The following is a 27,059-nucleotide window of genomic DNA, read 5'->3' as shown; positions in this document are numbered from 1 at the left end:
TGATTCACGTTCGGCAGATTCGTCGAATAGGATTCGTCGATATTGCCGTCAATTGAAATCGCAATTACAATAAAACCACTCTACGATATGAAATTATCACTCGTCGAAGATACGTATTTTAACGAAGAAATTAAACGCTGGAAGCTGCTTCGTTTGCGAATCCATGCATACGATTAGCGATGGAACCGATCCAATGACACGTACTCGTTAATACCGTCACGTATTAATTACCAAGCATTTGCGGCCAGGTATCGAACAGTTCTCGAAATAAGATGTCACCGGTATTAATAAGATCCACTTGTTGACATTTCTCGAAGCGTCGACATAATTCATACAACAAGTATAGAAGTCGTGAATCATTCGAGTAACTTTAAATAAATATTTATTTAAAGAGGTACGTTCAAATATTTTTAATTATCCTCCGCCTGGTACATTTGTGGAAATTTATTTTCGAATCCTTTCGTTTTAATATCGAAGTAGACTCGGTGACAAAACAATGGATGCGTTGCTTCTTATCACCTTTGTTCGCGAATCGTTGTTTCGGTACAATTGTTATCGCACGTGTTAAATTTGTTCGACGATCGATTCGATTATCCAATGTTTTCATCGTTTTCTTTTTCGCTTCTAACGAGTCTAACGAGATAACGCGATTGAAAAAATATCAGAATCGATGTAATCGCCAAGTAACGATAGACGCGTGTCTCGGTGAGTCCGACGTTCCTTGGAATTGTTCGATACGAGAGCGTAAATTTGAAAAGTATCGACGGTGTTGAAACACGTTTCAGAGCCATCGCTACGTACGATACTCGCAACCTCTGGAAAGTTGGTAAGCTAATCGATATCGCCACGACTACGTAAAAGATAGAAGAGCGTCGCTAGAGTTCGTTAATCCACGTCTACGACGCGACCATCTACCGTGCGTGCAAAAAGTCCACGCGAACGTCATCGCGTAATCTGGACGTAAGTTCGTTCAGTTTTTCCGGTAACGAGCTCGGAAAAGCGTCTTGTTTATATCTACGAGCATCGCGCGTTCATTGATCTCCGCAAAAGTATCTACGAACGCAACGCAACGATCGACGTACCGATAATCGATCTTCGAGAGTATCGTTGAAATTTAAATAGTGTCGCTCCGGTGAAAATCATCCGCCACTCTCGCTTAGGGATCGGTGTCTGCATAAAGTAGTTTAAACAAATAGAACCTTGAAATAGAAAATCGAACGTAAACTCGACATCGTACAGAATTTCCTTTACCGTTCTCTTCGATTCCAAGACCATTATTGATCGATTTTACAAACATTTTAATACAGTACCATTCACCGTTCGTATCGATCGTCCATATGCCTCGTCCATTAATCATAAATATCGATTATCCGGTGCTCGTAATCGACGATCGCTATCTTACGATTACACGTACATAATCGTTAATCATTGATCGGATTGCACTTTGTCCAACGCACTTTGTCCCTTCGTCGTAATGCATTTTACCAAATTTTGAGTCATCCTTTAGATTCGAACGAGAAACGTTACGAACGAAGTGTTTCTGGATCGATCGCACAGGTGTCGTCTACCTTTCGATTTGGCTTTTTTATAATCCATAGGGTAGAGAGCCGAGAGAAATTATCGATCAGAGGTGACGGTGTCGCGTACAGGTTACGATGGATGGTATGCAACGACCACCTGCGTTGCGTATGCCTTCCAGAACTTTCGACGTGACACTGCGCTAAATCTGTGCGTATTGTTCGCACAGCCCCGCTTTGGTCAAAGAATGCATAGACGGGGTAACGGTAATTACATCGGTAAGAATGAATCGCGCTTCAAAAATTTCATTCAAAGCGGCCGTATTGTGAAACCGGTTGCCGTTGTAATACCTACCTCTCCTGTTTATCACAATTTTCAACGGAGATAACGCGAGTTCGCGGTTACGCAACAGAGATCCAAAAGTACTCAAGTACAATGTGCTTGTGTTTACAATTGTAACGGGAAACACTCGATGGTCGTCCCCCTTATCTGGTTCGTTCTTCGCGTGTGACAGTAATCGGCGTCCCCTCGAATAAAACTCGGAGCTTATCCGGCTTTGCGTTATTTTTAAAAAGGTACACCTTCGAGCGTCGCGCGACGCTCCGAACGAACGTAAAGCGTAAAAATCGGTTATCGAAACAACCGTGATCGTCGATTTTTGCCGCACCTTATCGGAAACTATGAAACGCGCGACACCGCGCGGGGAAACGGAACCCCCGGTGTCGCGTCTAATTGTAATCGAAACAGATTACGACGAACGAAAAAGAATTTCATAAGTTATCGTCGCGTGCGTTAATTGTTGATGAAAAAATCGTATCGACAACGATTACGGAGTACAGGCTGGTGTACGTACGAACCGCACATGTTGCATTATCTGCGAAACTGTTTTTGCTCGAGATAAGTCGCCACGAAAGAATGCGAATTCCAGTGTTTCGATGTACAATCGAATCGAAACGGACAACGGAGAGACAACTTTGATCCTTTCGTTCCCGATCCTTGAACGATTGTTGACGTCCGGTGTGCACAAGAGTACGGACAAATTTTATTTCGAGGTTTCGCATCATTCCAGGCGGAAAGAAGCGAACTCTGACAAATTTTCGACTTCCTTTCGATCTCTTCGACTTCGACGTGCGATCTTCAAATCGGTAATAATCGCAAAGGGTGACGGACGGATCGAAATTGTGCACCGAATAGCGAGAACTAGCCGCGAAAACGAATCGGGGATCTCTAGACACCGGAATTCGCGACTGGTTACGCCAATGGTTTTCGCGAATGGAAATTTCCACGGCGCCTGGAGGCCTCGACTGCTTACGATGGTGTGTCACTGGCTGACTTATTAGCGCGAAAATTGCACCGGCAAAAATACACGACGCGAACACTGGGAACAAGGAAAATAAGATCGCGTGCACACGCAGCACCGATGTTCGTGATTCATCTGTGGTCACGGTTTGCCACGTGACTGTCCTTTTCGAGACGACATCGATATCCTTCTCAGGGGAACGAGATGTTGCACTCGGATCAAACTCCGTACGGATTTCCTTCCCGTACGAATGTTTATCGTTGTACACGAATCGCGATTTAAACGCGAAACGTTCGTTAATTTCAATATTCGAAGAGACAAAATTGAAAACAGTTGGTCACCTTTTTTACATATTCTATTTAAAAACTACCGTAAGAAGACGCAATTGCTCGCGTTTTCCAAAGACATCTACGCGAGTGCGAGTAGCCGATCATCGTTAGGAAACGAGACTTCTACTCGACCCTCGACCCAGTCGCGAACCTTTCGAAAGCGAACGTAGTCTTCTCGACGTCTGCGGAATATCTCGACGGTAACGCGTCGTCCGCCTCGGCTGTCGCCACTGGATCCCGAGCCAGTGACATTTCGAAGAGCCCGGTTATTCGTACCGTCGATCTACGCAAGGATGATCTCAACCCATTCGGTTTTCGCGCGGAGGAACACTGACTCGTCGACTTTTCGCGTTTTACGTTCACGAGACGAGAGCGATGTTACATTTCCCACCGGATGTAAATACTTAACATTCCGTTCGAGATCGAGAACTCTCTCGAGTCTCGTTCGTGGTCCTGGCGCGTTACGAGCCCGACTCGTGTACCGAATGGGTCGTGCTACTCCGAAACTGTACGAGTAGATTTCCCGGGGTTAACCGCGAACGATCGGCCTCGTGTAGATTTCCATCGTGATTATTTCTACCGTTTGCGCGAGTTCGCGATTAATTGAACTTCCTCGGGAGATTGGGGCAAGTGTCGGGACGGAAGCGACGGGAAGGAAGGAAGTCGACAGGACGACACCCACCCACGAAGTCTTATCGTATCGCGCTCCGAAATATGCGCGCTCATTCAGCCGGTAGCCTCGCATCTGGCGTATGTCGGCTGGGCTCGCGCAGACTGCCTACGCTCAGCTGCGTTCCATTGCACCGTTCTCGCTCTCTTTCTCCGATCCTCGTTCCTCTCCGCGTTCCTCTCCTCGTTCCTCTCCTCGGTCCTCTCCTCGTTCCTCCGTCACGTCGCGTTGTTCGTACAGTCTGGCTAACGATTTCTCGCGACCTTAAAGTACGCCACGCTTTAGAATGGACAGGGTCGGCCTTGAGACGGAGAGCACCCCATCCTTGGCCGGTGAAACGCGTCGAGCGGCGCTATCCAGCGGTGTAATTGCGACCAGAAAGGGGGTACGCGGGTTCGACGCGTGAACGGATTCGAGTGAACGGTGTCTCCGAGCGCGAAACCGTTTCGCTTTAAATCCCGTCTATTCGGGGACCAGAGGATCGCGTTCTTTCTCCCTCGGTCACTTTGCGCGCGACGCGAGTTTGCCCGAAGAACGTGCAACTGCGCGATAAACTTAAACGCTATTTTTACACATTCGGTACAATGCGTTAGGTGGTTCGCGAACAAATTACGACTTTTATCGCGTTCGAAGAAGCGCGATTCGAGGCGGAGGAAGGAAGCTTTATCGAAGGGAGGATCGTTCGGTCCACTTTTACCGATAGAAACTAGACATTTCGCACGCGACGGAGACCAAGTTCCACGTCAGAGATCCTCGAGCGAGAGCGGTCCGTTGGGAAAAGGTCGGAGGAATCAGCTGGATACGGCGCAACCTTCTCGATCGATTTCATTTCCAAAGGGTCGTTTGTCACGCGCCCTTTCTTCTGTCCACTGTCCGTCGGTTCTCCGTGACCTTCGTTGGACGCGATCGCGATTTTGGGAACCGTTTCGGTGTCCAATCGGAACGAAGCCACTGCACCGAACGCTTCTCATTGTTCCCTAGACTTTTCATCGCGCGTTACGGTACATTTATCCGACTTTTCCATCTCTCGAATCGCATTCAGGTGGGTGGCAGTGCTCGATTTGCTTGCGCATAGATATCTAGCATTTCTACGAGCCGACGGTGGGCGTAGATCTGCTCCGAACGAATCTCTTAATTACTTGTCGTCCAGGATGGACGCCCACGGCCTTCCTGGTCTTAAAGGCTCTCGTTGCGAAATGTATCGAACAGAAGTCGAACCGTGTATCGAGTAATCGATCCTCGGCCGGATACCTGGTTACGGTTTCCCGCAGTTTCAGCAGATTTCCGTCCAAGTTGCTCGATTTCCGGGAATAAAATCAAATATAGTCGAAACGAAGCCATTTTTGATCCGTAACCCTGATGCGTCCCTCTGGTCTTCGTAATACGTTCTTTCCCTGCGAATAAACCTATCGGGGTACGCGCGACTAAATTCTCCTGCATTTCCTCCCTCGTACCGGTGCATCGTGGAGCTGAAAAATACAAATTCCTGCGCTCGGGACATTGTTCTCCCGAACGTCTCGAGCGCGTTGAAAACGATTAAATCGAATCGGTATAACACGATTCGAACGATTCTACCACGAGTCTCGGAACGTCGCGAAGAAACCGAGATTTTTTCTCGAACCAGCCAATGTATACAGACATCCTTCAATGTCGGAGCCTGGTTCGGAGAGTATCGGGAAGACTCGCAAACAGGGACGGCGGGTACACGCGAATTGTCAATATCCGTTGCGAAGCGTCGTCGCGCGTTGAAAAAAATGGCGCGTTTCGTATCGGACGGTTCGTGGAACCGGCCGAGTCGATTCCAAAGTAATCGACGGAAGCCCGCGAAGTAAGCGGCGTAAGTACAGGTACCGTGGTAGAACGAGGCCCGGAAAAGAATTCAGGTCGATGGACTTTCTGGCTGGTGCGGAATAGGGCCGGCGATCAATACGTTCGCGCGACGATACTATTTCTAACTTGCAGCGAATTATTCTTAGAACGTAACTCCCCTCCGGTTGGTTCGATTAAGATGCGACATGCCTGGGAAACTTATGAATTGCGGCCGGTACTTGTGTGCACACTCGAGACGTCTCACGAGATCGGAAGGGTCGTCGGGTCAAGAACATCATTTGCAAAGTGCATTTCCACGAGAACCAGATCGTTTTTGCATCGCTCGTCGTTCCAATATTCCACACGATTCTGGACGATTCCGGGAAGGTGGACGTCCCGCGAACAACAAAGAAACAACGACGAATGGAAACCGATCCAGCGACGAACGACTCTCCGGACACTCGCTGCATTCTTCTCTCCTTAACGATACTTCGGTGCACACAATGTTTCGTTTTCTTTTCTTTTTTTTTTACCAATTGACGCACGTTTGCACCGAGAACAATACGTTCGCGGATCTTTTGTACTCCTTCGGTGCAAAAAGTTCGTCACGCGCGTGTAGACTTAACATAATTGGTCGGCGTACAAAGACGAGATAACATCGTTTGGATAAACGATTACGAAAGCCTTGCGCGCTCGCGATTAATAGAATTGTGTCGGTATTATCGTCGAGCGAATCGAGTTTACGAGGGGTGAAATCGAATTTCGCGAAATCGTGGCGTTCGATCGATCGAGGGGAACGCTTTCGCGATCCGATCGCGCGAACACGCGCGTTAGATAAGCGAACGGTATCGTTCGTGGCTGGTTTCGGAAAACGAATTAATCGGCGTTGCGAGGCCGCCCGTTACCGTTTAACAATTCCCGCGGTTAAAGGTACGTTCCCCGTCCTCGGCGAGCGAGGAGAAACCTTGAGATTATGAATGTTTCTATTCCAAGATACCACGCGAACAGTGCTCGATCGTTAACATTTGTTCCCTCCGTGCGTCGATTTTCGTACGATGCTGGACAAATTGTTCTCGCGAACGCAACAACGATCCAGAGTGCCAGTCGTCGATGGCAAACGGTGGATGTTAGTTTTGAGAATCGTCCGCTACGGTCAACGGTTCGATAATTTTTCTTTCGGGTTGTTTCTTTTCAGTATCGAGCCGAGAGTCGCGAAGAGCACACTCTCGCCGTTCAAAAACTGTACATCGTAATCGAAAGTTTGCAAGAGTTCCTCCTCGAAGGAAACCGAGAACACTCGGAACGAGGTAGCGAGAAATCTTGGCGAGAATTTTCCACTGTTGGCGCCGCGACCGTGCCGCGAGATTATCTCGATTAGTCGCGAGTCCTTTTTTCCATCACGGCGAGGCGTCAACAGCTGTCAGTTCGTATCACAGTTCGCAACGTTGTCACGGTAAATTATACGTACGATGGCCTCCGGGTTATCGGAGGGGCTTTATTGTCCCTTCTTAGCTATTTATTGCGAGGAGGAAGCGTCTTGCGTGTTTGCAACGCGACACGACTTATTTCTGGTTCTTATCGGGGAGATTTTTACAAATACGGTGCGTCTATTGGCGCGCGTCACTGAACGATAATACACCAGTCTTTACGGCCGACGTGTCTGTGAGAAAATTTGCAACTCGCAATAACATGTTTGCCATCGCGGCTCGTCGGTATTGGCGCCTAGTTTAGCGAGATCGGATCGATTTCTACGCGATTCGGTCTGTGCACGTGATACGAGTACTATTTTCGTACACCCGTATCGCGTAACTGCCCGTGATCTTTGCAATTAGTCTTCGTAAACCGATACAGTTCCAATTGGTGAGCAACCATCGGCGCATCGGCGCATCGTCGGCTTTGTTCGCGCTTTCGGATGCTTTCGTTTCCGTTCACGGCGTTACGAAATCAACGATCCTTTTGCACTGCAGGCCGATTGGCTTATTGACCTATTGATTTTGATTGGTGCATTCAAAGACGTCTAACGACAGAGCGGAGAACCGCGAAGAATACGAAGATCCGATTCGTGGCAAGGCCGAAGGTCTACCGTCATCGTAAATTCTATTCTGGTCTGTTCTCCGTTGAAAAATTACAGCTTTTAGAAGAGGAAACGTTCCATAGGTTCCAGGTTAAGCTCGCCGAGCTTTCTCACGGTCCATCGCCGGACGGCCATCCTTCTCCGTATTTCGGTCCGATGCTTTGGACACGGAATCGTGACTTTTTTTATCGCCGCGACGTCGGATCGTCTACGATCTTTCTTTCCTCTTATCTTTTCCAAACGCTGGCGTCTCGATAGCTACGCGTCAGCGAGTCGCTAACCATCGCTCGGCACCCATCCGCGAGAACGCGTGGTTTACGTCGAAGCTCCGTTCAGCCCTTGACCCAGCCATAACCATCGTGGAAGCGAAATAACGGGTTAACTACCATCGAAATGTTCTTCGAGTACGTTAACGCCGACACTTTCGACAAATAGCGAAGGAAATGCAACGATTCGAAGGAATGAACGCGTTCGCTCTGGAAAGATACTTGGGAAATAATGTACGCAGGTAACTGGAAAGTGTGCTTGAAAATTTAACGACGAAAGAAAAGAAGGCAGAAGCTCTCTCCGATCACGATGATTACCAAAGTGCCCCGGTGTGCGTTGCGTTCGACGTTAATTCGCAATGCCCGCGTGCAGGCTCGCGGGCCCGAAGTGTACACTTTGACTCGGTACGCAGATTGTTGGCGATTCGCAAACAAAGCACAGGCATCGCGCGAGCTTTTTTTTTTTTTACCGACAGTTAGGTGGCCTTGGTTATTCCCCTTTCGTTGTATCCTCCCTCCCTTGGTTTTTCCAAACGTTTATGCGTAGTACGTATCGCGCGCATCGCTCGTACGCGAGCTTTTGTACTTGGTAGTATTTCCAGTTCAACAAACGGTACGTTATCGCGTCGCGTTCGTAGCTACGACGGGCACGTGAATAAACGTTCTTCCTGTTACCTATGCCAGCCTCGTGTGTTTTCATCCTCTTTGATGCATCCGAGAACGAGTCGCAGGGACTGCGAATCGACGAGAAAGATCTCTTGTGCGCGTTCCACCGCGTGTTCGTTTCTTCCCAGACTAGCCGATTCGGTGAAAACCGGAAGCGATTAGCGGATCGGAGCGTAAATTCCGCGCGAGTCGAAGCTGAAAGTTAGCGAGCTATCTTTGGAGCGTTTGCGCAAAATACGGGGTGATGTAAGATAGAAGTTGCAGAATTTAGGGGCATCAGGACGTTGTGGAAAAGGAATGAAAAGCGTTCGGTTAACTGGGAATCCAGTTCTCTGTATATATGTATATTTTTACGCGAATCGTTTGCGTTCCGTATTGTATTTCCGTAATTGTAAGGACCGGTGTTACACCGAACTCTGACACGATTCGAGGCAACTTGTTCGTATATTTCTTCGTTCCCGGAAGATGCTCTTCGTTCGTCCAAAAAGTCCTCGGACCCATGGAGACGGGCCACGCGAGCTTTCGATGCACCGATGCGCCGTATCTCCGCGTACGAGAGTATCGCCGTTTATAGACAACGCACTAATCGACTCTAATTTTTCGCAACGGTCCCACCGCACAGGACGTCCGGCTAATAATAAAACCGTTGGTACTTGGACTCGTAAGTGTACGTAAACAAGCCTCGGGATAATCTCGAACAAGCGGAGAACATTGTTAACGCAAATAAACACGGTGGTTGGCATAGAGCGCGTCGGCTATCGGGGATTCTTGAAAATCGACGCGTATTTCCACGAATTAGCGTCGAGCGCCGGTGCCACTCGGGCGCAGTACTCGCGGAAAATTTGAGCGAGCTGGTCTCGCGGGCCGGTGACGATCGCCGCGAAGTCGAAACGAGGATTCGTTGGACGATCGCCCGACATCGAGACCTTTCGCGATGTCACGCGTGTAGAACGTGTCCGCGCTCGATCGACATACGCGTCCCGTACTTATAAGTATGCCAGATCCACTCCGTTATTTTCGGCGTAATAGCGACGCAGGTCGTCGCAGATCGCGGCGCCTACGGCGTCGTGCCGCGCCGTCTCGACACCCACGTGAACATTTTTTAAGACGCGCGCCGCTGTCACGCACGCTGCCAAATCGTTCAGTTCATCGGCTGTTCGGGCCGGGGTAACAAGGGACCGATCGCAGGAGCAAAGCGGATGCGTTCACGTAGGCGCGTTGCGATTCTCCGACTCCGCAAGGCCGAGCCGCGTTCAGAATAGGCGCGATCCGCTCGACCCTCGATATTTCCGTCTCCGAACACCATTTTCGTACCGAATACGCCGCGATCCGCGCCAATTTTCCCTCGGCTTTCCATCGAGCTGGGCCACCGGTGGTCCACGTGGCGTTAAAAACGGACACGGCCAACCACCCGTCCCCAGACACCATGAATTTTACTTGACGCGGCATTGGCGTATTCTTAGACGTATACAAGGACCGGGTGTTGAACAGTTCCGTCTTCCGACGTTCGTTTTTCGCGCCAAGGGCGCAACGCGTCCTTGCGGAATATCCCGACGACGCGAAACCAGGGTGTGTTCCGATCGCGATATCAGCCTCGCGATTAGATTACACGGCAAACTGGCGGGAACGACGGTAACGGGGTCGTTGCGAACGTAATTTCCTTTCTTCGAATTAAAAAAAAGATAAACTCGTTCAACGAGTCCGTTGTCACAGGTAGCTACGCGTGACGCGACGATACCCGCCGCGATACGACCACTTTTTATTTTACGGCCGTACCTCTTGGCCGTCTCGCGTTATTTGGAATATTCGGTCGGCCGATGTGTAAATACGTGTCGTTTGCACAAGCTAAAAACGTGCACCGCCGCGAGGAAAAATAATTATCGATGTAGCGCGGAACGAACGGCTACTGCGGTAGAAAACGTCGAGACACATTTTCGTTTAACCGATTCTATAATTTCCGTTCGTTGTTTCGTTCTCTCGGATCGTTATACCTTGGAAACAACGATCGTTTCACCGTTGTTGATATCGATAATGCTCGATCCCCGGTTTCGTTATCGAATTTGAAAACGGTATCGCTTTTCCAACGACTCGTGAATATTTATCGAAAAAATATCGCTGCGGAGGTAGCGACTTTTCGCTTCGCGAACGCAGCGCGGCGAGAATGTCCCCGATAATTACCATTCCTTCGAGGTAAATTACTCAAAGTGGAAGAATCATAGGATACAACATCGTGGAAGAATGCCAATGGCAGCTGTTACGGGAATAAACTCGCGTGCTGTCCCATAATCCTGTGCGACGAGGAAACGATATTACGTCTTCGCTTCGTACATTATGATCTCCGACAATGACCCTGCCGTCTCGTTGGAATCGAATTATATAATCGATGTCGTCGTATTTTGTATTTTCGGTTGTTACGCGCTACGAGACAATAATAGAGCGCGCACCGTGATAAGCTAATAACGATACGACCCGTTATTACGCGAATTGGCTTCCACTCTTGACGCACGTTACGTGCTTGGACAGCTGTACGCGAAACTTTCCTGGATCGTATAGTTTACACGTTGATTCGCACTGACCTATCCTAGCCCTAACTTCATCCATATGCCATATGTACAGGCTGAGTCACGCAATTGAATCGAGCCGAGGTCACCGTTTCATTTAGAAATCAATGATAAAAGTTCAATTACCCACCTGTGCTCACCGTGACTCGTGGACAAAATTATCTAGCGCACTGGTTCGTCTATTCTTGTTCGTCGAGTGTAACGTACAAACGGAAAAATAGAAATCGAGCCGATTTAACGGGAGTGAGATTAAACTTGCGAAATCGAAAGGATGACGCGCGATGCGCGATGCGTCATTGTCGAGAATATTAATGGGTAAAATCGTGGGGTCGATCCGCGAACATTTTATTTCACCGAGTGACGTGTCGAACTTGTGCGCGTCAATCGGTACCACTAGAGCGATGCGCATGCGCGGACCAGGTATGAACGAAACCAGTACCTCAATGGAAAATCCTTCCACGAACAGATGCGTTGCGCTGCGCACGTTGCTGCGAGTTTCTCGATACATCTGTTATTAATTCGAACTTACGCTTTGACCGTTCGATGGACGTTCGACGTAAATTCTAATAAACAGTTTTGCCGATCCAGCGTTTACAATTTTGCCGATCCAGCGAAATCTCGACGACACGAATTTATTCGAGTCCCGTCTCGTTTGATAAACATGCGTACCCCTATCACGCACACGCAAAGTTGATAATCATCGAGACGTGCGCAGTTGGCGCGAACAATTCCGTCTGCTTCGCATTACGTTCCCCAATTGGATTCGCTCGTACCCGAGAAGTTGGCATCTGACACCTCGATCGGCGGCGCACGCGATACGAATTGTTCCTAATATCTTCATAATTGATTCACGCTCCTAATCGTGTACAGCAAATAACATCGATGTCACGATAGCTAATAGGCGAGTAGATCAGTTCCGATCATTGAATTACGTACGAAAACATCGATCGGCGATTCGAATACGCGTTTGACGACCGCTCGAGAAACGTTTCAACGATCTTCCGCGTGGACGTTCCTCGTCGATCTTCTCCTCCGAGTTATCGCTAAACACCGCGGACTCTCGTTGCATTCGTTTTTATTTTCCCCGTTTGCTTTCCTCCCCGAACGTTATATTTTCTCCTCGGAGCGTTTAAATTCGTTATCCTTTCCACTCGGTCTTCCCACGTTCTTATCGTATTTTTGCTCCATTGTATTCTTATTGGATCGTTGCGCGGATTAGATTAATAACGGTGCGCGTACCTTGGGTTTTTACGGTACGTGTACGCTTTATCTTCACTCCCATGTATTATTATTATTATTATTATTATTTTTCTTTTCGTATTACACAATATCTCGTTTCGTATCGCTTACAATTCTGGCGCAAGAACGATGTACTGGTATTATTATTATGTAACGGGCGCGCAAATAACGAGAGGCTATAAGTTTGCAATAAATACTCGGATGTTGGCATTTAACGTTGGAATCGTATTGTTACACCGGCGGGGCAAAAATATTGACTCGTATCCATCGATCGGGATCGAAATAGTCGTTACACCCTCCTCGTCTCTGCAATGACAAATTTCTTCGCATCACGCCCGCGGCACGCTACGCGATCGCGCGTAAATTGGTCCCTGAAGATTAACACGGCCGTCGATTGTGAACAGTCTGGCACGATTCGTACGCGATAAATAGTTGACGCGAGCCCCGCTTATTGCCAAATAACCGCGCGCGTACGCGCAGGCGTGCGCGGATTTTTAAAATAAATTATCTTGGCCATTGGTAACGCGGCCCGTTTATGATCGTCGATGATCTCGTCAACGACAATGTACTTTGCTTCGCGAGTAGATCGCGATACGCATCGTCGAAACCGCGGTCTCTGTCGTTCAAGGTTTCGGTGATTTCGCGCTCGACTCGAAAAGGCATTAAACGGTTAAGAAAACGGCGACACCCGCAGAATTGTCCCAAGTATCGTCACGGCTTTGATCGTGATAGCGGAACGTTCCGGTGGACCGATAATCGGATCAGACGGTTCGTCAACGAAGCGACCAGGAGGCAACATAATCGGGCGAGGTCGAATCGACCTTGGTACGAGATCTTGTTGATTCTCAGCAAGGACGATATCATCTGGCTGGAAATTCTCCGCTGCCGTCTACCGCGGCCGATTCGCTTTTTTCAAGGGAAACCAGTCTTAGCCGGGTTTCTGCATCGGTTTTCTGCCCTCCGTACAGATGTCGGTGTAAGGTTCTGCCATCAACCGGTTACCGACCAGTTATGCAGCAGTTTAAAAGTCTGCGATCGCAGCACGAGCCAGCGTTTTGTTCGCGAGGCATCTTCGCAACCGGTTTCGTTATGAATGTCGCATCAGGAAGCACGCCCGTGACGGTGACTCTTTAGATAATTCACGGAGAATAGAATGCTGTCCGTTCGAATCAATTGAGCCACTTCTAATACGCGAACTAAAGATCGATCGACATACAATCGCTCACGCTGAAAATCGTCCGTCACTCTCGCTTACGTATTCCTCTCTGCGAACTGTTCCATCTACGGAAATAAAACGCGTTAACTTTTCGCGACAGCAATTTCACAAATTGTTTCTCCACCCGCCCGAGTTATTTCCCTTCCGTTGAAAACGTATCTATTACAAGGAAACGATTTCCCGCGGTTTGAAAATTTGTTTTCCCTTGCTTCTTTTATTACCGTTGACGCTCCTCGCACGTATGATTTTTCATCTTTTTATTTCCAGTATACTTAACGCTCTTCCGTCGCGATCGGTGCTTCCCGACGCAACGATGATTCTTCGATCTCTTTATTTTTTACATCGTCATTGAACTTCGATTGCATCGTATCGTACCGATAGACGATAGATTTCCGATTAACTGCGAACCACTCGAACTGGTACACGTTCTTCCCGTATTTCAAAGAAATCAGTCAACGTAGATTCCCTGTATCCTTACATCCCGTAGATCGCATTACCGCACAGGCATAAACATCGAATTCGCGGTAAACGAAGATCGCAATGCGCACCCGGTGCAAATATTTGACTTATCCGCAAACCTTTCGATTTTATCCTTTCTTTGTTTAACGGTGGATATCGTTCGCGGCCAAAAATGACTACACCTTCAATTTTATCGTTCGATTGTGTAATCGTCGATACAATCCGTTCCGAGTTGATGCGCCGACGCGTTGAACTGAATTCGACTGAACGGCTTTGGAATAATCGTGCTTAACATTTGCCAAAATTCTGCACCGATCTAGGCCAGAATCTTATCCCCGAGATTTCGATCGGTTTCGACTTTTATTTCGCGAACGACGCGAGCCGCGGTTGCGTTCGTAAATAATCCGTGACGCAACACCGCGACGGAGAACAAATGCTGCCGTTTCCAGAACGAATAGCAACGAACAAAAGAAACGTTCGTTCGTTGATGGTCCCGGGGCCCGTGTTTTCACAATTTTCATTTCTATACGCAGAACGGAGTTTTCTTGAATGAGAGCGCCGTCCTGGCCCCTCACCGATCACCTTTCTACCGTACCTACATCGTACTCAAATGACACTGAAAGCGCGGATGCAGAGAGCTCCGACCGACCGAAATCAATACCACGTTGGCCTACTACGCCGTGGCCTTCTTTTCACCTAAATCTGTTTGCCATGGAAGACAACAAAAGACAACTGAAACGGTCATCGATACTAATTTCGTCCAAGGTTCTATCGTGCCTACGCGACGAACTCGTTCGATTAAATTCTTTTTACATCGGTTTAATTACCATTGCGAAAAAGTAAATATCGTGCGTATCGATTTATATACGTAGGTATGTACATACATACAAATGTATTTCAAACGTGCCACGTCTACTTACCTGTCTCTAAACGTTAATATTCATTCGCTGCCCGAACGATTTGCGTAGTTGAAAATTGAACGAGCGATAAGAACGATGCGTTGCGACGATAAGTAGATTGAACGATTCGAATCGTTCGTTAGGTTTCTTTAGGGAAACACGATCGAGAGCTGCGGGAGGTCCGATCGAAGTGCTAGACCGTAAGAATCAAATTTTCCGATTGAAAGTGCAAGTGAAACGTTGCGGATGATTTTTCGTTCGAATTTTCGAATACACCAACGAACATTCTGTATATTGTTCTTCGATAATACAATCGTGCAAGTCCATCGGGTTCCGCGTACGATGTAGAGTTAATCGAGAAATGCTTCGGGAAGGTTAAGGAAGTAAATATGGAGAAATAACGCGTTTATCAGCGGTTATTATCCTTTCCCGCGTCATCGATCTTGGTCAAAGAGTCGGATGGGCAGGAACGACGCAATAGCAGGACCGTCGTCGCGACGTCCTGGCGCCCGCGACAATGTCATCAAATCGTGTAACGTGATCCAATTAACGTCAACGATTAGCGCTATCCCTTCGTGAAATTAATTTTTTCCACAAATGGAACCTAATTTAAAAGTCAACGCGATTCCCAATTCGCCTTACACGCTATGTAAACAAACCGGCACTCCTTCAAATATTGATCCTGCTTCGCCAGCCAATAAACGTCCCTGAGAATTAGAATCACTTTATTTTTATCCTATCTTCCCTCTGTCGTGTCAAGCTTGTAATTAATTAACCGATGGCTCTTTAACGAATATGCGAATATTCGTCACTTTGCGAATATTTCTTGCGGTCTCGTTTCCAAGTGTCTCGGGAAAATATTGCGCGATAATAGGAAATTTTAATTCGACGATAACCCAGAATAAGAGCACATTTACACGAATGTGTAATTATCTTCGAACGTCCGAAGAAGTTGAAGCGATAGTAGTCCAACAAGGCATTTTAAACGTACGTGATGATAGCGATCGTAAGTTTTTATTGCAGCGGAATTGTATACGAAATGAAATATCGAGTGAGAAGCGAAATGATTATGTAGAAGTAAAGATAAGTGTACGTTGCGGCACAAAGGTTAGGTACAGCTGTTTGCTGTTATTAATCTAACCTTGAGAGCAACGCAATACGAATACAATGAAATAATGTATAATAAGAATAAGAGAAGAAAAGAAAATACGAATTCTTTATGAAGTATTTAAACTTTTCGAATGAGAAATAAAAAGAAATAACGTCGCATCGACGAAAGATGGAATAGCGTTTTATCGTTTATTATTTTAAATGTCTCTGCGTTCAAATAATGGAAGAAATGTTTTTCTTTTTTCGTCAAGTAACCCATTAGGTACGCAGCAAGTAAGACTATCGGTTAGGTAAAACGCATTAAACGCTCCTTGCGTCCAGTATTATTTCATGCTACCAGGGCGCATATTATTAGAACACCCTAAATAATTACTCCGGCTATAAATGTACACGTTCGTTACCTGCTAATTATCAGCTTCCATTCAGGCTATAGTTACGCGTCTACGCGCAATACTCGTAACGGAAAGATACACTTGTTCAGCAATATTAATATGACCAAGTTGCTAGCGTTAATTAGCGACCACAGAGACGCGTTAATTAGAAACTAGACGATATTCGAGGAATAGTAATTGCACAATTGGTGGCAGTAGGATGCGTTCACTTCTTACTGATTCTATGTATTTATTTCTAATGTACACTCGTTTCAACGATTTGATAAACAACGATTGTAAAACCGTATTGTAGGAAAGTCGTGTCGTGTAAATGTCCGGAAGCCGTTGAACGTGAAATTTTCGATACGTCTCCGCGTATAATTTGTTGTCAAAGTATCCATTATTTGTGTATATATTCCAATGCCTTCGTGTAAAAATTTACCTAGCGGTTTCAATTCCTGGAAGGTTGTTTGAAAAGTAGCGTCAAGGAAGTTATTGTCACCCGAAAGCAATTAGTTTGATGACATCTGTGGATGATTTCGAGCTCTTCGAGAAATTTGAAGTGTACCGTGATTACCGACCGAGGCAAGAGCCAGGGTGTCGCTCGAACGATAAAACGTAGCGGTCTTCGTGCTGGAAAGAAGCCCTTATGCACGTTTTATCGTGCAGACTCGCACTTTCGAGTTCTTCCGGCGCTCGTTCACGATAGTCGTGCGATCACGTGGATCGTTGACATATTGTATACAAAAGCCACGTGTCAGAAATGGTAATGAACTAGCCAATGAACCGAATTGCAGACAATACAAGTTGGACAGATTCGGTGAACCGCGAGACGGTGGCATTTCTTAGTCGAAGAGTTTCGCGCGGATAATCATAACCGTTCCGACTCTTTTTTTATCGTCATCGATAACGTTTATATTTAAATTGATGCTCGACGCGTCCTAGAAATACACGTGATATTTTACTTCTTATTTACGGTAGCAAATGTTGATTCAATGACACGATGTACGCACAGTCCTACAATTTACGTAAAATATGTACTAGGAATTAGCATTCCGACAAAAGGAGAGCCTTCTTCGTATTGCCTTTTCTTATGCAATATTTTAAACGAAGAGATAGTATCGTTGCATACTCGTATATTATGGTTATCTCGATACCAAATGTATAATAAATTTATAAATAAAACGCGAACGAGCAACTCGAGGCATAGTACGTGACAAAAAGAAATATATTCGGTGGGTAAACGTAACATTGTGTGCTCACAGTTGGTGAATTTGCAAAGAATAATTTTTCTCGGATTATACCAACCGACACTCGCTTATTTCCGATCGTTTGTATCGCGTGTCTTTACGCGGAAATACCGATAAGCAGAACGTCTAAATACGCGCACATTCGTATCCATAAATGTACCGATAAGTACGTATCGATACGGTCACTGTGTGCGAGACAATGGCGTAGTTTGCTTACATTTCAGGATGCATTTTATTTTCCCGTAATTGCTCTTTTCAGCCAATACTACAATTACGAATAATTATAGCATCCCTCGTATAATTACGTGCCGTAATTGTGAAATATAAGGACGGAATATGATTACGAGGTTGCTGCGCGGTAAGAATATGGGAATTTTGAGAAATGTTCACGAATTGGAAAGTAATCTTTTTACTCGAATTGTCTAAATCGGTTCGATAGAGTCGCTCGTATGCGTCGATTGAATTTGTCAGCGATTGTGAAAGTGGCTCGAGTCAATGTTTCTTTCGTACCTTTTTGCGACGCGAAACAAGCGATAAATTCAATCTTTCTAAATTTCCTACATAGAGTACTAAGTATTTTCATAATTACCGGCACGAGTGTCCACATGTTCGCGTATGTATTACTGCAAATATTCGTAATTATCTATAATTTGTACCAACGATACGATACAGAATGATTTTATACGTGTACAAGATGAAAGACAAACACCGCGTGTATATTTTGTTTATGGAAGTGTACGTCAAAGTATCGTCGGTCAAACGGGTTTATATTTTTAATGGATCATGGTATTTTGAAGCGATCGTCGATAATAATTGTAGCCAATCTCCGTGGTATGAATCGTGGTATCTGTTGCCATGTCTATCTAGCTTAGTAACAGTGGAAAGGATGGTATCCTCCCTGTCGCATTCCACCGGGACGTGGAGACAGGCTGGAAGAAGCGAGCATTTGCGCACAGACAGTTATTTAAAGATTCTCACTGCATTCAAATTGTGTCACGTGATTGTTGGCTAGCTGCCGGTTCTTTGCCGCGGGTACCTCAACGTCTACACGCAGAATACTGTGCCGTGGAGAAAAAGAGAAATCCCGTGCCTACAGGTCACTTCATGCGAGTAGAACCTACTTCGTTCGTCATATCTTAACTCTTGGTCAATTTCTAGCGGTAAAGATTCGTCCAAGTTTTCAGGTGATGTTTCACGACGCCATATTTGTTTCGTTGTACGGTACAAACGGTTTTGTATGCGCGCAACTTTGCATCCAGCTTTCGGGACACCTTTGAAAATTAAACGCACGCTTTGTTTTTACTCTTCGAATAGACCCCTAAATATCCGCCATTTATTTACGTATGCACGATAGTTTATCTCCGCGTACGTACGATGAATGATCACGTTGATTGGTAGATCGACAGTAGCTGGCGCCTGCCTAGTCCGTTTATTAACCTGTGACCTTTATGTCACAATTAACAACATGGCACTTTCCATTCAGTAAAGTTTCCCATGCATTTTGGGCTCTCGTCGAGATCGATGGAGAGAGAGAGAGAGGCTATTCTTAAAGTAATATTCGGTGAATTTTTGAAAATGTTTATTTCGAAGAGTGACGATGCGTACGATACTTTCCAAACGTAAGGGGTATCGTTTTGTATATTTTCAATTTAAATGCCGACGATTACATAGAAGAAAACTTTAAAAAGAGTGTTTGGCACATGGACGGTTTATTTTATCAGCTGCCAAAAATTTATGTCTCGACGGGATAACGTTGCGATTGAAAAACCGAGCGTTAATATCGAGCATCGTCTATCGAACAGCTTCTTCGTGAAAAATCCACCGATGACTCGTCAAATGTACCGATCTCGGTTTGCCTCCGATTCGAGAAGTCTCGTCGAGATGGTGCTACTGTCCATTGGAAATTCGTATCTAGCAAGAGTTCTGTATTGACGATGCAAAGTAATGGTAGCTGGTACGGAAGGCAATAGAACGACTGTCGCACGTGTAATGTACTGGCTACATTTTCCTCCGATATTTTACCAAATAGGTACGAAATTTGTACCATCTTTGGTCCGTTTAGCTCGCGGAACGTATCCGTTGAACTCTGTTTCCCTCCCAACGTTTCTAAACACCAGCCCTGGAACCGATTCTGTTCGAAACTAACTGCATTTCCTTCGGTTAAACTCGAGTCAAAGATGCACTTCCATGCCGTGAACAGAGGTGTTCAACGTTCGAAATTTATGTAAATTGTAACAGCACGTCTGAAAACTTTTCGTGATACAAACGTGTATTTTTTATTCGAGTTCGTTACGCGCAAGCCGGTGCAGTCAATATCTTTCGGTTGAGCTAGGGACTCTTATATTTGCGGTAGACGCGTATTCGGAGCAAGCTATACAGTATTGTTCACGTACAACGATCGTTCTGTTTTCGAATTCACTCGTACCTAAAATTGTCTCGCACGCACGTTTCTTTCAACGGAATTAGATTGAACACGGTGGGCCAGTTGCCTCGTCACCTTTTGTACTTTAGCTATCGTCGAGAGTTTCGAAACACGGGGACGCGTGCACGTACGCTTTTTCGCTCTTCTCAATTGAAACTCCCTGTAATCCGGGTGGTCCTCGTGTGCCGCACGTTACGGCACGGAGAGAGTATTGACCGTCTCAGCGGGCACAGTGGAAATTTCCACTGCCCTACCCCAAGACTCTTGGTGACTACTACATACACTTTCCGGTCGCGGTTGTGTGATGTACATGTAACCGAGCCCTAAAGTCTACCGTCCAATGTTAAAGACCGTCTTTCAAGCTGTGGTGCTTTTAGTAAAAAGCCTTTTACGTATCTCTGTTAGACGGCAATTTGATATGCTGTCGTAAAAATCAATAGCGGCACTCAGCGTTGGACTTTTACAGCTGAATGCATTATTCTGGATTCCATATTGTATTCGCGGACGATGCGTATCGATACTCGAACATTTCGAACATATAATCTGTATCAATTTGGACAGTGGCTTGTAAAGTACAAGGCCGCGTTATTAAAGACATTGCAAAATAATGGGTTACGTTGCCTTTTCAAACGGTTGCGCTTTACTAACGCTTTTACGAATACATTTGTTGCACGCGAACTTGTACAATTTTTCACTCCTCGTATTCTCAATACGGTTTATCAGCGATCTACATTTCTACGAATAATGGGCGTATATAATAATGCGCCTCAATATCCTCCGCGTATCGATTTATCGACATTCCATGCTTATGAGAACCACTGACAGGTATGCAAGAGTTGCCCAGTTAGAGAAGGTATCGAAGACTTGAGTAGAATTTGTGATGGGTCACTTGATCTTGAATGAAAAACTGCAGAAATGTAATACACGGGAGTTTCGTGTTTCTTTTGTATTTTTCGAGGCTAATCGCGACAAAGAAAAGGGAAACTGAAGACTGGCGCTGATTCAGCGAGCTTGGCGAGAGAAACACGAGATAGCGGTTCGTGCTCACCTATTTTTAGCTAGACGCCGTCCTTCGTCTTTACGCAACTACATAAAAAGAATGTATTTATCGCACTCTACTGCATTGTCGTGGACAGATTGCAAAATGTTATGTAAAATTGTCGTTTCGGTATTGATAATCGTACATTGATCGTCCGTATCCATTGAAATATTATATTTTCGAAAGTAACGAGCATGGAATGGATTCAACGATACTATTGTTAAAATATGGGCATGCAGTAGGAATGATATCATTAGACTTCGTTTTTACCGATTTTCGACATATACACCATCTGTAGTAAAAGAACGACTATAGACTAATATATTGCGAACGAATTTAGAATATTGCTGGTTACTGATAATGCAGACTTCTATTTGGTCTGTAACAAGATATAGAATAGCATTTCGTCTTACCAAGGAGTTGGTGTATCACGATCTGCAATGCCGACCTCGTGAAACATCAGTGATCTCGCAGCGTCCTCGTCGTTCAAGAGCGGTGATTCTGGGAATTAAATTCGATTGTACATAGAGTTTTGTGGGTTATAAAAATTTTCTATGTGTCACGATTACATTCGGTCTTATAGGTTAATAAACTATTTTACGTTTGCAACTGAAACGTGTAATGGAAATAAATGGTTGTGAAATGAAACGTTGTCATGATATTTTCGTGTGTTACTTTTATAACCTCTCTACCTGAAAAGTCCTTGACGACTGAGCGTATCGATAATGTTATTCGAAATACGATTCTGTCCTCTAGAAGTACACATTTCGACGGTAGGTATGTTTATCCTTCACTCACAGTCTAATTGGCTACGTGACGCTGCGTACCGCGAGGGGTCGTTTATTCTTACCAGGGAAGTGGAAAGAATAACACCTATCGAAATATTCGAGAGACTCGAGAAATCAAAGTAATCTAATATTAACATACCTTTGATCATAAATTCAATCGGCGTCGCGAATAAAATTTATCGGCTTGGCGCTTCTTTTTCACTCTTTATTTAGTATTAATCCAACATATTTAATCTGGGAATATAGATCGATACAGAGGTATAATTAATTTAATTCAGGGATACAGATCGATAAGTATCGATTAATACCAGTTAGTACCAATCGATACGTATCGATCTGTATCACTTAATTAAATTAATTTATTAAACTAAATATGCCTAGATTATAACTAAACAATATATTTATTCGAGTTTAATTATAATACAGCCTTATTTATTTCAATAAGTGTATTTAAAATGTATTCTTTTTGATAGAGTCGCGATTGCTATTTTGGCGCCAATATTACGTCACTCGGGCACTTGACGCTGCGTCTCGCCAGGGGTCGTTCATTTGCCCCGGGGATGTGAAAAGGATAGCACGCGTCGAAAGATTCGAGCGATTCGAGAAATCTGCAAATATCGAGGTGCGTGTCCTTTATTTATCGATATTTATAATAGATTCTTATCGGTATTACAATTCTCGTTGGCTCTTTATCCGCGTATTATCCAATATTAAGATACTTTTGATAATAAATTCAATCGGTATCGCGAACAAAATTCACGGCTTGGCGTTTCTTTTACACTCTTTATCTAGCATTAATCGATACGTATCGATCTATGTCTTCGGATTAAATTACAATTTTGCGCAAGATGCTTCGAGTTCGTATATTATTTAATTATAATAAAGCCTTACTTACTTTAATAAACGTGTTCAAAATTTATTGTTTCGGTTAGAGAGTCGCAATTGAAATTATGGCGCTAGCGTCGCATCACTGGTGTACGTGACGTCACGCGGCGCGAGGGGTCGTCCATTTGTCCCGGGGAAGTTCAAAGGATAACACCTATCGAAGATTCGAGAGGCTCGAGAAATCTACGATCTTTGAGGTATGTATCCTTCACGTATTGATATCTAATAGCTTTTTATCGGTGTTACAATTCTCGTTGGCTTTCTATCCGCGTATTATCCAATATTAAGATATTTTTGATAATAAATTCAATCGGTATCGCGAACAAAATTCACAGCTTGGCGTCTCTTTTACATACTTTATCTAGTATTAAACGCGACGTATAAATCTGTATTTTCGGATTAAATAACAGTTTTGCACAAGATAATTCGAGTTCGTGTATTGTTTAATTATAATGCCGCCTCATTTACTTCAATAAATGAGTTTAAAATTTTTTGCTTCCGTTAGAGATTCCCGATTGAAATTGGGGGCGCTAGCGTTGCGTCACCGACGCCATGACACTTCAAGATCAGTTCAAACTGAATTCGCGGACTTCTGGAACAATCTTCGAAATATGAAGATCAACAGGTGACACGTATGTGACTATTCTACTTTTATTCAATTGTTATTTGCTGTATGTATCTGTGATTTAATTGTCGTCCAGTGCGAAGAGCAAGTAAGAAAAGATTAAATTGTTTTGACGTTGATATTGGTATTTCTAATGACAAAATGGAAATATTAAGCAAGAGCTGTATTTCCTTTGCAAATACTCGATTTAAAAGCTTCCCCCCCTCTTATTAACCACTCTTTTTTTCAGAAATTTTGATGGCCGCGCGCAATGCGGTCAATAGAGTCAAATTTTGTTGCGTAGAAAGTTGTTAGTGTTTTTCGGAGCACAGTGGCTCCGAGTAGAGTTTCGTTGAGATTTTAGGCACACGCGATATAAATTCAGTGTTTCTCGCGCATTGTAAATTCTTTCCAGAGCACCGTGGCTCTCTTTTCTTTTCCAATCGCGAGACTAGAATCGGTGTTGTTCGTCGATTACGTTCTTCGGTTGCGTTAATATCTATTTTTACTTATTTTTCCATTTTTTTTTTTATAATCTTCAAAATTAAATTCCTTATCGGTATTAGAGTCAGTGCATCACCGAAGAGGAGCATTGGGCGATGCTTCACGAGCGAATAATGTAAGTATACTTACTATTAAAATTGAAATATAATATATTGTAATATATTTTAAAAATAGATTGTCATGTTTCGTGATAGTTTTTACAGATTTTCTACATTTCGGGATCGAGTCCATGGGTCCAACAACTTCCCCGATGACGTTTGGCTGGGACATCCACGACGACTTGGTACATCGGCATCATCGGAGTTCATAGCTAGGGTATTCACCAGATCGTGTTCTGCGATCGGTGAGTCGCATGCTATTTGTTTTCCTCCGGTCCCCAAACATGTCGTAGGACGAAAGGTCCGAATCGACACGGGTGACCGGTTGTATTTATATTTGTATATTTGGCAAGTACAGTGACCGCGGGTATATTTACAATATACCCGTGAGTTGTAACATTTCACGGTATATTTCTTAGTTCAGGTTAGGGGTCTTCTTGTACACCGCGTTTTTCATACAATATTTATAATTGAAAATGTATTATATTGAATATTTATTAAACGAATATGCTTACGAGCATATTTGGAGTATATGTTTGAGGTATTATAGTTTGTCTTTACCCGATAAGAAATACAATGTTGAATTTTATGTACAAGAAGACACTTCGCGACGAGTAGATTTCTGAGTCAAAGTTACATGTTTTACACACTACTTACATCTTTTGAAAAATTTTCTTTGACGATGGAATCGCTCGAAAGAAATTCAATATTCTAATTAATAATTTAATAAATTTAATTCAATGAATTTATCATAAATTTGCACACTACATTATTTGTAAAATAATTATTATTAATTAATTAGTTTTTTTTTCTAATTAACGTAATTCTCATTATAGTAATTTTTCTTCTGAATACAATTTTTCAATTTTCTCTTGATTTTATACGAATAAGAGGTCGAGTCATTTTAATGGAAAATATTTACATCTACTAACCACTCTTTTTAGTTTAGGATTTTCAGGATAATTTTTCCGTGTCCATTGCCCGAACTCGTTCAAGTGCCCAGGAGTTACTTGACCGAGCGAAAGCAATGGGCACGATGACTTAGTATGTAAGATTTATAATAATAATCTGTGTTAGCGGTTGACAATGCGCTAGCGTATCGTGCACGACGTAACTTTCCACATGTGTGTGTGTGTGATTAGGCTGTGGAATTGCGTCGGTTTTAAAATATATCAAAGAGTAACATTAAACGATACTCTACTATAACATATTATTATTCGTGCCAGTTAATTTTTCAAATGTCCATTTGCTATTATATTTACATTACAATTTTTCACATTCATACCTAGATACATATTTTTTTCCATATATAATGACTAATGCTATACATTTTACGAAACGAATGCTAGTAGCTTCTCGAATGAACGTATACGCGATACATTTTATCAACTATAATTCACTAAAATGCTAAATTTTCGTAGACGATACGTATACGCAATGATCGCTAGCCTTTGTCAACCGATTTCAGGAAATTGGTACGTACCTTAGAGTGTGCACGTTGATACAAGCTCGGGTGTCGGAGGTGTCCCGGGGACACCTCCCTAGGTTAGGTTCATTGCACCCGGGCGGTATGCTTGAGAATCGTGGAGCGATTGTGTTTGAGAGATTGTGCTTTGTCATTTTTTAAATACAGGGCTAGGTAGGTCAGGTAACTTACTTGTGGTACGTGTGCTAATAACGGTTAGGTAGGGCCAGGGCAGGTGGTCGCATTCTGAATTCGGGTAGGCGCGATTTCGCGCGACGTACCTGTACCTGTAGGACAATACGAAGAATGGATCGCGAAGCTGGTCCAAACGGAGCATGCCGTTTGTTTCCAGCGTTGCTTTCTGTTCTTCGTATTTCTTTCCCTTAGCTTTCGCGTGCGCGGTCGCGTCGATTAGGGCGTCGAAACGAACGTTACGCTCGAGATTCTTCGCGCGTGCATCGCACGACCAACGATTCTCCGAATCGTTTGCACGGTCGCACGCGCGCTGCACCGAATCTTGGGCCTAGGGGTTTCAGATCGGGCACTGCCGCCCGAAGAAAGAAGAGGCTGCCAAGCCGAAGAGGCTGTGAGCCGAAGAGGCCTCGACAAATTGTTTCAAGAGAGGGCCCCAACAAATGGCTATCCATCTTCGAATCTTCGTTCGAAGATGGATAGTCATTACTGTTAATACTTTGTCACTGTACTTGCACGTAGTTATGTAGTAGTTAGTGTGTCTTTTCAGCTGGCATATGTACACAATGGCATATCGTACGTGTACGTACATATATGCTGGCCCTTTGAGTCAGTAACCTGGTGACGCATCGCGATTTGCAGTAGTGTTGCGAACAAGTATTAATCGCAGTTGACACCGATCCTGCGAACGAGTACAGATTACGGTTTGAATTAGTGTTGCGAATGAGAACTGATCGCGGTTTGAATTAGTGTCGCGAACGAGAATTGATCGCGATTGAAATTAGCGTTGCGAACAAGTACCGATCGCAGTTGAGATTAATCCTGCGAATGAGTACCGATTACGGTTTGAATTAGTGTTGCGAATGAGAACTGATCACGGTTTGAATTAGTGTTGCGAATGAGAATTGATCGCGGTTGAAATTAGCGTTGCGAACAAGTACCGATCGCAGTTGAGATTAATCCTGCGAACGAGTACAGATTACGGTTTGAATTAGTGTTGCGAATGAGAACTGATCGCGGTTTGAATTAGTGTTGCGAATGAGAACTAATCGCGTTTGAAATTAGCGTTGCGAATTATGAATATTAATTGCGTCCGAATATTGAAGCACTGTACGTGCTTCCTACTGGGAAGTTCTGCATTTAATCCCTATAAATTAGTGTTGCGAAAAATAAAACACCTTCCGCGATTTTTATTGAGAATTTTTTCATTTCGTATTTAATAAATTAACTTTGCGAATATGAAAGCAGTCGATGCGACTGTTCTTGGGAGTATTTTTTCATTTTCTATTTAATAAATTAGTGTTGCGAATAAAGAAGCAGTCTGG

General features: G+C 44.4%; 2 long non-coding RNA genes across 3 annotated transcripts in view; one reads left to right on the top strand and one right to left on the bottom strand.

Moving 5' to 3' along the window:
* The window catches only part of LOC143149484 (uncharacterized), a 125,599-nt gene extending 103,419 nt beyond the window's left edge, over positions 1–22,180 (bottom strand). The window contains exons 1-2 of the long non-coding RNA XR_012992792.1: positions 22,126–22,180; positions 21,612–21,699 (exon numbers count right to left, since the gene is read on the bottom strand). This is a non-coding gene — a long non-coding RNA (uncharacterized LOC143149484). The remainder of the gene's footprint in view (positions 1–21,611; positions 21,700–22,125) is intronic.
* LOC143149142 (uncharacterized) lies at positions 8,178–15,058 on the top strand. Of its 2 annotated transcripts, none has more exons than XR_012992711.1 (2): positions 8,178–8,200; positions 14,641–15,058. It is a non-coding gene; the product is annotated as an uncharacterized LOC143149142 (long non-coding RNA). The 2 variants fall into 2 exon arrangements; XR_012992710.1 differs by lacking the exon at positions 8,178–8,200 and adding an exon at positions 13,242–13,408.
* Positions 22,181–27,059: the final 4,879 nt, after the last annotated feature.

Source organism: Ptiloglossa arizonensis, chromosome 7 (genome assembly GCF_051014685.1).
Source record: "Ptiloglossa arizonensis isolate GNS036 chromosome 7, iyPtiAriz1_principal, whole genome shotgun sequence".
Lineage (NCBI taxonomy): Eukaryota > Metazoa > Arthropoda > Insecta > Hymenoptera > Colletidae > Ptiloglossa > Ptiloglossa arizonensis.
The sequence above is the reverse complement of the archived record's forward strand: the minus strand, read 5'-3'. Positions and strand labels throughout refer to the sequence as shown.